This window comes from Callospermophilus lateralis, chromosome 5 (genome assembly GCF_048772815.1).
Source record: "Callospermophilus lateralis isolate mCalLat2 chromosome 5, mCalLat2.hap1, whole genome shotgun sequence".
Classification (NCBI taxonomy): domain Eukaryota; kingdom Metazoa; phylum Chordata; class Mammalia; order Rodentia; family Sciuridae; genus Callospermophilus; species Callospermophilus lateralis.
In genome coordinates, this window is record NC_135309.1 from 85927600 (window position 1) to 85938936 (window position 11337).

The window sequence follows — 11337 nt, forward strand, 5'->3', positions numbered from 1 at the left end:
GCAACCATTTGAATCAGAATAAGATACTTTATTAAAAGTACAGATTCTAGAATTTCTGAGACAGAATTTGGGGGAGTGGGAACATAGATCATATTGGAATCATAGACAAATTCACGGAGGTGGTTTTCATTTAAGACAAAATTTAAGCAACTGTTTTATTTCCCTCAAACTAGCATCAATATATTGTAATATCTGTCCATTTCCTAATATTTTTGCCATTGATCCACACTCTTTAACTCTCTGTAACAACTAATCATTTTTATATTGCTAGGGCTTTATACAATCTACTTTACTTCCTGCCCTTTATGTCTTTAGTTAAACCTTGTATATTAATATCAGGCTAAACTTTTCAAGTTCAAGTTTAGCTTGAAGTAGCAAACATTAATAAATCAAAAGATATTTCTGACATCCTTAGTCCTCAATAATAATGAAAGTAAGCAGGCAAATCACCTGAAAACATTTTATTTGTAGAATACCATATTTTTAGTAAAGCATTATGACATGAAGTTATCTAAATCCATTAGAGCAATGAAGAACAATATTCCTGAGAGAAAAGATTGTGTTCTGCTCGTGCAATATTAAAATGACAATTTGAACTGGACACTGTGGCTTGTGTCTATAATCTCAATGATTCTGAAGGCTTAGTTAGGAAAATCACAAATTCAAAGCCACCCTAAGCAATTTAGTTAAACCCTGTCTCAATATAAAAAGGACTGAGGCAATATGGAAAGCAGTATGGAGATTTCTAGGAAAATTGGGAATGGAACCACCATTTGACCCAGCTGTATGGTCAATACCCAAAGGACTTAAAAGCAGCATGCTACAGGGACACAGCCACATCAATGTTTATAGCAGCACAATTCACAATAGCTAAACTGTGGAACCAACCTAGATGCCCTTCAATAGATGAACAGATAAAGAAAATGTGGTGTATATACACAATGGAATATTACTCAGCAATAAAGGAGAATAAAATCATGGCATTTGCAGGTAAATGGATGAAGTTAGAGAAGATAATGCTAAGTGAAGTTATCCAAGCCCAAAATACCAAATGCCAAATATATGTTCTCTGATATAAGGAGGCTGACTCATAGTGGGGAAGGCAGAGGGAGCTTGGGAGGAATAGAGGAACTCTAGATAGGGCAGAGGGGTGGGAGGGGAAGGGGGGATCTTGGGGTCAGAAATGATGCTGGAATGTGATGGACATTATTATCCAAAGTACATGTATGAAGACACTAATTGGTGTTAATATACTTTGCATACAATCAGAGATATGAAAAATTGTGCTCTATATGTGTAATAAGAATTGTAATGCATTCTGCTGTCATATATAAATAAAAAAATTAATTTAAAAAAGATAAAATAAAAAGGGCTGAGGATTTGGCTCAGTGTTTAAGAACCCATGAATTCAAGGCCCAGCCCAGTGCCCCCCCCTCAAAATTATGAGCATATCTATCTATTTAAAATAAAAGCCTCCAAATATATTTATAATTTTTTTGTTTTGAATTTTTCTGTTAATATACTATTCATTCATTAGCTCATTATTTGGCTTATAAACAAGTATCAAGCACTAGAGATTTAAAACATTCAGAGGAGAAAAATTTTAGAACAAGAAACATATCAAATTGCTTAAATTCATCTGTAAACCAGGTAAAAACCAACGTTTTTTTTTAAATTTATTAAGGAATACAATTCCTTATCAAACCAACCAGTCTTCTTTTATGGAAATATAATTAAAAACCACTGACCTGCTGAATGAAATCCGAATTCATCAGTCTTGATTGTGTAATTATTGTGAGTACTTTTAAATAGCTAATATATATTAGATATCACACTTTCAAACTTTAAATGATTGCTTGTTTTATCCTCAAAAATATCTCATAGTTGTTCTTAGGAAACTGAGACACAGCATAATTAATGTGGCTCCTGTGATTAAAAACAAAACTGGATATTGAACACTAGTACTTTAGCAGCACTGGTGGATTATTAACTGTTCATAAACACTCCCATGATTTCATTCTACCTTATTGTTTCAATCACCTGTTGCTAGAAGAATGCTATATAACCCCAAATGGTAAAATCTCTGAAGTTTATAGCAAATAAGTGTTTCTTATGTGTCAAGCTCAGGTTGATTGACAAGCTCAACCTGGTACTAGGCCACAGGCTGAGTTTACACTAAGTGTCTCCTCTCATATTCTTCCAAGATCAGGAGGCTGGCTTATCTTTGTCATTTTCTTTTCTAAGGTAAGGTCAAAACTTCCTGGACAGAGAGGAAAAGTAGAGGGCAATACGTAATTTGCAAAATGCGAAGCCATTTGTGTTTGGGTACTTGTAATTTTGTTTTTTAAAAGCAATGGAAACAATAACTTATTTAAAAGTCCCCTCCTAATGCCCTTGACACATATGCATTTCTTTAGTGAGGGGTGTGTCACATGGCCACATTTAGCTTTTAGGGAATCTGGTAAATTTAGTATTTAAATTGATAACAGAAATCAATGCAGAAACATCTTGAAGATATTAAAAGAAAACAAAAAGCTATCAATATTGACTATAACCAATGAAAGTATACTCCAAGAAGATGACAAAATCAACATTTTTTTTCAGAAAAATTAAAGCTAAGGGACTTAATTGTCAATTACATATTATTATATTTAATAAAAAAGATGTTTTTCAGGCTGAATGGAAAGATGGAAACTTCAGTTTACAAGGAGAGACTAGCAAATGGAAATTGAAAATCTTTGTGTAAATACAAACATCTGTGTAACCATCTGCCAAAGTCCGGCTGCAGCAAAGTAACGGGGGGGGGGGGGGGGGGGGGGCAAACAACTTGTGTACATTGATACAGCAGCACTGGGAGCCATTTATTGTAGGACAGGAGGGATATTTATACATTCCACACAGCTTATCTAATTAACATAAACTAGATACAGCAGTCAACCAATAAGGAATCTCCACACTAATGGCTCCCTGGCGTTACTTCACAAACCACTCCCTCTGCAAAATGCCAGGCTCCATCTTGACTTGTTTACAGACTCTAACAACCCTCTTCTAATTTATTAAAAGCAATAAAATCATTCAAAAAATAATGTCAGAATGTCAAAATTTTATGCAAACAAAAATGTAAAATGGCAATAGCATACAGGTAAATTTCAGGACAAGAGTGGGAAATGGTTTTATGGTGCTTCCCATTTGCTGAATAATGACATTTGAAATGTGAAGTTTTAAATGATAGGAGTGACGTGAAAATTTGGTTGTTTATATATATAATTACACTGTTGTAAGGCTATTGTGTTTTTGCAGTTATTGGTGGTAAATTTGAGATGTGAAGTTGAATCTGTGACTTAGGAAGTTCAAAATATTAGAACTGAAGTTTGAAGTAACACAGTATCAAAGCTAAGAAGAGACTTATTACTAACTTTAAAAAAAGAATATAGTTACACTTCAGGAACCAGTAAATTATAATGAAAAGAGGTGTATCTAGGAAAGGATGTTATAAATAACTACCAATGAGAAAATACCCTTGTTAGGCATTTCTGAAGAATAATTTTGAAAATAATATCTTTCTAATAGTAAAAAGAGGACACTGACATGATCAAAGTTTGGAAGTTGACAATACAATTACCTTCAGAATTTCCAATATCCCAATATGATATGTGCCTGGGTATACACACATAAACTGCCTTGTATATATTATATATTTCAAACAATACAGTATATCTAAATTGTATTCTAATATGATATTTCATATCAGAAATGTCTATTCTCTCATTGAAAGCATGAATGTTATTTATTTACCATATTTGTTTACTGTATTGAATCATTTTCCTTTAGTTCTGACACTAATTTTTTTTTTTGGTAGGAGGGATTGAACCCAGTGGTGATTATCCAGTGACCACATCTGCACCCCTTTTTTATATTTTATTTAGAGACAGGGCCTCCCTGAGTTGCTTTAGGACCTCACTAATTTGCTGAGGCTGGCTTTGAACTTGGGATCCTCCTGCCTTGACCTTCTGAGCTGCTGAGATTACAGGCATGCACCACCATGTCTGCTTTGTTAAGGTATTAATTAGTAAACATTATATGCATAGACATTTTTTGGCTTATCTTTTAAAATCACTTTAATTTTTAATTTTGACTCTCTCTCTCTCTCTCTCTCTCTCTCTCTCTCTATATATATATATATATATATATATATATATATATATACACATATATATAGTTTTTTTAATTGTTGATGGACCTTTATCTTATTTATTTGTATTGGTTCTGAGAATTGAGCCCAGTGCCTCACACATGCTATGGAAGCTCTCTTCTACTGAGCTATAACCCCAGCCCTATTAAATAACATTTTATGGTATTACTTTACTTAAATGATATTCTACATCTCTGCTATTGAATTACTTCTTACACAAATGTATGCCAGTGACCTTATTTTAGGGTAATATATATTTAGAGTCTGTCAGTTTGAAGATTCTTTATGAAAGTATTGTGTCAGATTTGGGGGTTTAACTCAGTGGCCAAGCACTGGCTTCACATACACAAGGCTCTGGGTTCAATCCCCAGCACAACTTAAAGAAAACAAACGACAACAAAAAAAAGTGTTATAAGTCTTGGGTTCAAAATCAGATGTGAATTGAGCTGAAGCAAGTGCTAAATAGTAAGTGGCTCTCTCACTTGCTAGAGCTGAGCAACCAACCCACAAAATAATAATTGTGGAAAAGAAACTTGAGACTGTGGTCAAAACATCAGCAAGAACACAGGAAAGCAGTGATGGAGAGCATGGTCAGTATGAAGCAAGAAGGCTCCCACTTCCTGCTGTCATTCCTTGAGAAAAGGTGGGCCTTGCACAGGAGAATATTAACAAATATTTAGTCTTATACACCAGTTTATTGCTCTCAAGATGAGGTGATTAACCAGTGAACCACTTACCCAGCCAATTTTATTTTTTTAATTTTAAGACAGGGTCTCACTAAATAGCTTAGGGCCTCACAAAGTTGTTGAGACTGCTCTTGAACTTGTGATCCTCATATCCCAGCATTCCAAATCACTGGGATTACAGGAGTGTGTCACCACACATAGTTCTCCTTTTTTCTACTTTCACACTGATAAATGGTCCCATTCTATTTGTCTGTTTTCCCCCTTTTCTATCTCTTCTATAAACTTGTTCTAAAGGTTGTTTATACATTATGACATAGTTAAAAGATGTTAATATTTGAAGTATCTGCATATAATTTCCTTAGGCATGATACATAGATGTATAACCTAATCCAAAAAATATATTAAATGGTGTGAAAGATTCCATCAATGTATCTTTTACCTGGATTTTCACTAGTGTGTTAGGTCTTTCATTTTTTTTTTCCTAAAAATTATGCCAACATGTTGAAAAAAAATCATTTTTTAAGTATGCATGGTGGCTACCTTTGCTTTGACATTGGAACTTTTCCAGCAGACTTAGTTCAGTATAGCTTCTTTAAGTGAGCTATTTGTCCAGCTGCTCTTTTGTTTGTACATGGGAGATTGAAAGAAAAAGCAGGCAAGAGGAGGAGGTAATTGCATATAATCAGCTGGAGATCAACGGTCCTACATTGAAGATTAGTTGTAAATTTCAGTGAATTTTTGACAAGCAAGAATAAAAGGAATAATTTCATTTTTTTTCAAGACAAAACAGACACCCATATTTTTATGTATATTCACTTTTTGATTAACAAATGAAATATATAAAGATAAGAAACACATGCAGTCAGCACACCTTGTTAGGAACCTAGAAACATCTATAGAAGCTTTTTGATTACAGAACTTTGTAACTGCCCTTGATGTCTAACAGAAGTGTCTGGTACATAATGAGTATTCAATGACATTTGGTTAATGTATAGTATGAATAAAAATGTAAAATTTTTAATTTTAATAGTATTTGTAATATTTTTCTTTTATTCATGTAGTACAACTCTCTGAATTCTAAAATACATAGAAGGTAAAATTCAGATTCTTTGCATTAATCAAATTGCATATTTAAGAACATATTTAAGACATTTGAAAACATAGTTGTACGTTTGTAGAAAGATCAGTGGAGGAGAGGGAAGGGAGCAGGAGCTGGGAGGAGGGAAAGGAAAGGAGAGGTACTAGGGACTTAATTAGAAGAAGATATATTCCATGCTTTTATAATTATATCAAAATGTATTCTACTGTTATGTATAACTAAAAAGAACCAATAAAAATAAATACATACATATGTTTAGAATTATGGTGATCCATGTACGAAATATAGCACTATAAAGTATTAGAAGAGAAAAGGATGTATAGAGGCTGTATGATTTTTATGGCATGACCTAGTGAAAGGTAGGACTAAACTGACATTAACTAATCTTTGAGCCCTTTTAAGTTATACAATCTTTTCTAGTCTTATACTATACTTCAAATTATTAACTAGTAAGAATTTATTCCCACTTTCCATAAGGAGTTTTAGTTAAAAATAAATTATAAATGTTTTCCCTTCTAAATAGACTTAATATAACTAGATATTACATATATGCAAATATTTCATCTTTATTAATATGATAACATTAAAAAAGCATAACATATAATGAACTTCTAATTATGGTTTAAAGGCTAATTTTGTATGGTTAACTAATAGCAATGAATATTTTTTCCTGTTTTATCTGATAAATCATTTCTTTATTTTTGTGGGGTTGGGAGTTGGATTAAACCCAGGGCCTCCAGCCTGTTAGCTAAATGTTTCTATCACTGAGCTACAACCTCAACCCTAGGTAAAAAAAAAAAAGCTTGTAAAGTTAAAAAATAATATAGTATGTCCATAACATTCATCAAAGGATATCAAAGATAAGGTAAGTTATAAGGTAAGTTAAAAAAAAACATTAAGAATCTTCCTTTAAAAACTGAACACACACACACATATACATTCACGTATTTGATTTGTAAAGTATTTTCTTCCAATTCTAATAAGATTTGGACTTATTTCTCATCTAATTACATTCACGATCATACACAACAATAAGCACTGATGTACCAAGAAAAGGAATCTCTATGTCATCAAAGAAGTCTTTCCTTTGATAAATTATTTGCAAACTCTTCATTTGGGTTTTATAGAAAATATTTCAAGAAAACTATAATGACAAGATACATGTCACTTCAGGAATAACCCAGAATTCATATAAATTTGGGGATGCAAGCTCTAAAATTTGAGTCATGAATGGGAGAGCTAGTTCATGCCTATAACACTAAATCTTTCAATGGATCCAGCCAGTCACTTCTCAAGCCTTAGCAGGTCAAGAAGTATCTAAAAGTCACAATCCCAAAATGCAATCCAGATATTTACTCAGCCTCACACTCCTTCTCACTCCTTTGCCATTGCCTGTAAGTATGTACTTCTTGGGTTTCTTTACTTAGGCTTCTGTTGAAGAAGTGTACCCTCATTTGGCTGGCACCCTTGCCTAATGAACTGCAAGCTGAAGAAATTACTTTGGAACAGGACAGACTGTGTATATAAGCTCTTATTTAAATTTTTCATGTCTAATTATATCTGTATGGGACCATATCACCCAATTAGGGGTAAAAGGAGTTAAAGGACATGGAAAATGGAAATTCCAGTATTTAAATGTTCATGATTCCTGTGTTTAGATTACGAATATCTTTGCTCAACATGAATCACTGGAAGACACTAATAAATATATCAGTATTAAAAACATACACTGAACATCCTGTTATGTAAAAACCACACATTGTCTCCAGCAGAAGAAAAAAGATGAAAGGCATTTCTGTACTTTAAAGACTTCCTGACTAATCTGAAGTCAAGACAAATATATCAGAGGGAAAAAGAAGGAAAAAAGTATTCAAGAATGACATCAGTCACAAGATACTGCATTAATAATTATGTTGCTTGTCACAGGGAAAAAAATACTTCCCATTCCAAGAATAAATCAATCAAAACTTATTCATGGGGATGTTTTATTGGATTATGTGCTTTAGTGTGATTCATTCATTCATCCTTTTAATTTCTCAATAGTGTATTGCACACTATGCATATATACTCAGCAGCCCCTCTTTAAGAATGGCTTCACTCTTGTACTCCCATGGTAAAAGGGAAGTCTGCTGCCACTCTGGGCCACATCAGAAAAGTTCTAGGTGGACATCTCATCCAAGCTGGGCCTTTCAGAAATCCATTAGGAGAATTTAGAACTATCACTAAGTTTTTATTTGAATCTGGTAATGTTTACTGAATGGTTGAAGTTTTCTGCTCTGTGGGCTGGGTGTAGTAAAAGCTGATATGCATGACAAAAAATAAAATTGAGAAAGTCACAGGATAGAGAGGAGGAAAATAAAAGATGAGAAGTTAATAGTGACTGTAGCTTTGACAGTTTTTGTTCTTTTGCTATTTTAACCATATGTTATTTTGTTATGTTTGTTCTAAATTTTGGAATTTTTCAAAGTCTAGCTACTTTCATACCACTGTTCATTTTGACATCATGTTCCTCACAGTATATTCTCCTGTTAATTGTTTCCTTTTTTGTTAGTGCTTAGTACACATTTGGAAAAGTAAGATTCATTGTGACATATTCATTTGTTTCATTGATTTACTGTTCTTTTCTTGCATCTAAAACCATCACAATTAATAATAACCCTGATAATGAATTATTATGATAGACATTCAATAACTTAAGTAAGATGTAGCTTAAAACTTTGAGGCTGCACAGTCAGATGAAAGAATTCATCTAATAGCATACATTCAGTAAACTCATAATAAATTTCTAGAAAAGAGGTAGGAGATGATGTGAGAATACAGATGAGAAGTTATGGTATTGTACAAAAGCTTATAACTTTACAAATACCAAGTTAAAATAAAAAAATCTTCCTCAATAACAATATTTTATCTCTTTTAATAAGTAAATTACACATATTTGCACTAGTTAGCATAAGTTACATAAATGGGATGGTATTTGGGTTCAAATTTTTCATATTTAATTTTGTTGTTTTGAAAGAAAAATTGTAATAAATTAATAGTGTATAGGTTTGTATATAAAAAAGTAGAAACACAGTAATAGATTTTAAAAGTTTTAAAATAACAAATAAATTATTTTAGTTACACAAAACCTTAGTTTTATTGGGTTCCCTTATGATTACCAGTGCCTAATATGGTTACTCATTAAAACAATCTCCCCCCAGCTGGTGAAGCAAGATTATTGGTTAAAAAGGTACAAATGTTTAGTTATAAGCTGAATATGTTCTGGAGACTCAATTTGCAGCATGGTGGCTATAGTGAATAATAATGTATCATATATCTGAAGTTGGCTAATAAGTAGATATTAAGTATTCTTACCACATTCTCCCTGTCACAAAACGTATCTGAAGTGATGCATGAATTAGCCTGATTGTGGTAAGCATTTCACTATACATTTATATATCAAAACATTACATTATACACTAAGTATATGAAATTTTTATGTGTTGATTCTACCTCAATAAAACTGGAGAAAAGAAATGAATGACTAATCATGTAGATAACTGCTGTATTGATCAATCAGAACATTCTTATATCCCTCTACCCAAAACTCTCACAGAGTATATCAAAACAGGATGTGTTGGATGGATTGATTTTAATGTTTCTAAAATTCTCTGTTCTTAAGGGTTTTTAAATTAAAAGATTTCTGTGGGTTATATTCATGTAAGAATGCCTAAGGGGTTAGATGCACTTCCACTTTAGAGTATCAAAATATTTGAATTTGAGAAAACTGTTATTTGTCTTGCAACCTGGATGAGATGAAATTTTTTTTTTTTGCAAACTAGCAATGAAAGGTTATTTCTATGAACTCTATATCATTGAAGAGTCATAGTAAGGAAGGCAATATTTTCATCTGGGAAATTTAATCTCATTCTGGAAAAGAACCTTGAGATTCTTCTACTTTAGAGTGACAAATCTTGAGTGTCAGAAAACTTCAGTTACTTGGTGTATTCAAATTACAGCAAAAAATAAGACACTCATCTTAGGCTCGCAACAGAATGATCTTTTATAAAGGTAAAGGTGTGTGTCTCATGAATACATTAGAAGAAATTTAGAATCAGATTTTATATTACTCTGTGATGAAATCAAATTGCCCATGAAGAAAATCATTCATCATTCAGTGAAAATAGAAGGGAGATCAGTAGAATAGAGAAGAGGGACCGTAGGGAAAGAGGAACAGAGGAAGGGGAAACACTAGGGAATAATATTGGCCAAATTATAATGTTATATTTTGTGCATGTATGAATATGTAACAAAAAAATCACACCCTTATGTACAACCATAATGCACCAATAAAATCTATGGGGAGAAAATCACTCATCAGAAAAGGATACCAGGAATTATGAAAAAAGTACTTTTATCCTCATATATAATTTTAATATTTAATTTTTAAAAAATTAATTTATTTTGGTGATTATAGTTAATAATGTATTTTATATCTGAAATTTGCTAAGAAGTCAATCTTGTGGTAATCATTTGTTTACATAATTTACAGTGCAATCTTCCTATACTAATAGGAAGAGAGGGTATCTAAAACTGACATTTTGCCAATATTCTTGAGGTTCAAAAGCTTGGGAACATCACTGAAACCCAAGAATATCCATTTCCCCTTTGAATGGATTATTCTGCCATAATCCAGTCACTTCCATTCTTCATGCTCCATCATATTTAGGAAAAGAAAGAACTGAATTTTAGAAACAACTCTAGTGGAAGCTGAAAGTGAAAAGTGAGAAGCCGAATTGTTAGTGGTTGATCTGAGAGAATCAGAGTGATATTTTTAGAGCCTCCTTCTACCTCAGTAATTAACCTTGGATCATGATGTAACTCTTCCTTTTACCTACTTTCCAGTGAGAGTGCGTAATCTTTAATTATTTCTCTGAGCTTCTTCCTTTCTTAGAACCCAATTTACAAAATTGTTTTCTGTGGATTTATCTTCCCTTATTAGACTTTGTCTCTTGCTCAAATTTTATCAATTTAACTCTGTACATTTGTAAATATAACCAAACACTATTTTTATTCTTTATAATATTCTTAGGTCATGCACATTTTTTTTAATACACTATGTGATATTTAGAGTCACATATACTGTTTAAGTTTCTATCCTTGATTTAGCTCTACAAGAAGGCTTGGTGCTAAGATCAGCTAGGATAAACACATTTCTTTCTTTCTTTTCTTCTTTTTATAAATCTTATTTTCAGAATAGAAACCTTAAAAAGTCTCTATGGTAAAGTGGGAGAAACCTCAAACAAATTAGAGAGTCCATAACTCTTCCAACTTGTTTCAAATTTCCCATAATATTTTAAACTGCAATGGAGTCAAATTTA